Source organism: Manihot esculenta, chromosome 1 (genome assembly GCF_001659605.2).
Source record: "Manihot esculenta cultivar AM560-2 chromosome 1, M.esculenta_v8, whole genome shotgun sequence".
NCBI classification, from domain to species: domain Eukaryota; kingdom Viridiplantae; phylum Streptophyta; class Magnoliopsida; order Malpighiales; family Euphorbiaceae; genus Manihot; species Manihot esculenta.
This window is the reverse complement of record NC_035161.2, coordinates 26,839,598-26,842,414: the sequence shown is the minus strand read 5'-3', so window position 1 is coordinate 26,842,414 and position 2,817 is coordinate 26,839,598.

The following is a 2,817-nucleotide window of genomic DNA, read 5'->3' as shown; positions in this document are numbered from 1 at the left end:
GTAGAATCGAGCACCTGGTCTTCCTGTCATATATGTATATGTGTATATAATACCTCTGTACTTACCATTGCCAGGGCGTAGTCAAAGGCTCCTGGACTTTGCTATACCTGCCAGGGCGTAGTCAAAGGCTCCTGGACTTCACTATACCTGCCAGGGCGTAGTCAAAGGCTCCTGGACTTCCTGTCTGAGACTATTGGATCATTCAGCATTCACTCACATCACCAAATAACGATGCAATGCAACATATTCGTGAATACTAATGCAATCAACCTATGGCATAAACATGATGCATGAGATATGCTAAAAGCAGTTTGTGGTTCAATAAAAGTCATAAGTTTAGTTCCACTCACCTCTGGCTATCTGGACTGACTGACTCTGCAGGCTCTGAACCTCTGGAGCAGTACTCACTGCTGCTCTCTCTGGTTCCTCTGGTCTGTACCTATACAGATGGACTCACATGAGGGACCAAACAAGCGTAGCAATAACTCTCTTAAACTCCCCAAGAATCCCCTTAAACTCACTCAACTATCCATGCAAAGCATGCAAAAGAAAGCTGGACAGGACACTTTCGGCGGCAGGTTCGGCGGCCGAATGTCCTCCCCAGAGACGAAACTCAAGCACCTTCGGCGGCACCTTCTGCGGCCGAATCCCCCAAACAGAGCCGAACATGCAAAAACACTCGGGGGCAAGCTGTGGCAACTAAGCCACCATGCAGGAGGTTCGGCGGCCGAATGAACCTTCGGCTGCCGAACCTGAGTTCATCCAGAACTCAGCTTCAATGGCAAACCATCTTCTCCTTCCCTTCAACTTCTCCAAACATGCCTACCTCCTCTACTCCACTCACATATACTCATGTATTTGTGCACAGGGGTCCAAAACTGTCTAATAACCCCAAACAACCAATCAAACAGAACACATAATCATATATACATGCATAACTCATCAAAACCACTACTTCTCACTTAACCATGCATCTCTCTCCCTTAACTTCCATAAACCCTGCAAACAACACATAAACAGGGTCAAGAGCATTACTTACCTCCTGTAACAAGAAGCTGAACACTTTGACTTAAGGAAAACGGACCAACTTTCCTTACCCTCTCAAACTCACACAAACGGAGCAAAACAGGCAAACCCTTGTGAACTATCACCACACTCTGCATGAGCTGCTCAAACTCAGCAAATAAACCAGGGGAGACGTGGCCAAACTTCTGGCAATAAAGTGGACACAACACCTGTCCAAAATGCTGACTAAGGGATACCAAACTGCTGGCTAAGCAACTCAGCTTCGGCTGCCGAATCGCATGCAAAACCATGCAACATTCGGGGGCCGAACCTGAATTCGGAAGCCGCATCTTGAGCACTTTCGGCGGCCGAACTTATCTTCGGCGGCCGAACTTGGCTCCTCTGCCTTGGTTCATTTCAACTCAAAACTCACTTCCATTAACCTTAACACAAAACTATAACACCATAAACACATCATAACACTTAGAAACCATAACTCCTACCCGTATAAGAATCCCAACACCCCGGATTCCACCAGACAACAGGAATTCCGGTGCCAGATTCTAGCCGGGTATTACAATCATGAAATGCTTTAGAAATATCTTGTGAAGCGGGGCTAACACCCAGTCTTTTGACCTGACAAATTCCTAAATTGTGGCCTTATTTTAGTGGGACTAACACCCACTCTTCAAGCCTGATGAAGTCCTGACTTATGGCCTTGCTGAGTGGGAGTAACACCCGGTCTTCTGGCCTGTCGGATTCCCGAATTATGGCCTTGTTTATATGGGTCTAACGCCCGGTCTTCTGGTCTGATGGATTCCTGACTTATTGGCCTAGAAGCTTTTGTTTATACGGGTCTGATACTTGGCCTCCTAGCTTGACATATTTCTGACTTATTGGCCTAAAGGCTTTTATTTATATGGGTCCGACGCCCGGTCTTCTACCCTGACGAATTTCCAACTTATTGGCCTAGAAGATTTTGTTTATATTTTTGTGGTCCAATGCCCGGTCTTCTAGCCTCACAGATTTTCGACTTATTAGCTTAGAAACTTTTGTTTATATAGGTCTAATGCCCGATCTCCTTGCTTGATGGATTCTCAACTTATTGGTCTAGAGGCTTTTATTTATATTTTCGTGATCCAACGCCCGGTCTTCTAGCGTGACAGATTCCCACCTTATTGGCCTTTGTTCTTGTTTCCATCCTTTCATCCATCCAACATTTCTAATTTTCCTCAAGGTTGAGCCTCCTATCTTTTTTACTCTTTTTAATGAACTTACAAAGTGTGTCGTTCCCTAATAACTTCTCGATCTCGTATTTCAATTGCCACTCCTCTGTTACATGTCTGTGGTCTTCATGAAAAAGGCAATACCTGGTCTTAGTCTCGTTTTCTAACTTTCTTAGGGTTGAGTTTGAGAGGCACTTGATCTTTTTATTATTTTTCCTAATCTATATCGGAATATGCGTTCGTGAGTCGTTTAATGGGATATATTTCTTATACTTACTCGACCACTCCTTCCTTAGGAGACTAGATAACTTCTGTGGTCTCTCTCATACCCTTACTTCTGGATAATTGTTTTTCCATTTAAATTTACCTTTAAATTATCATTAAAGATCAAATAAATTTAAACAAAATCAAATAGATTGAGGGGAATATAACTCATTGATATAACACAATAATCGCTCAAAATAAGTTATGTGTTGGCACTTAAACATAAGGCACGTGTCTGATCAGATGATACTCGGTCCCATCAACGGAAAAGACGATTCGGACGTTTCAGGTCTCACTCTTCGTTAAAACTTGCTCTCTCAAC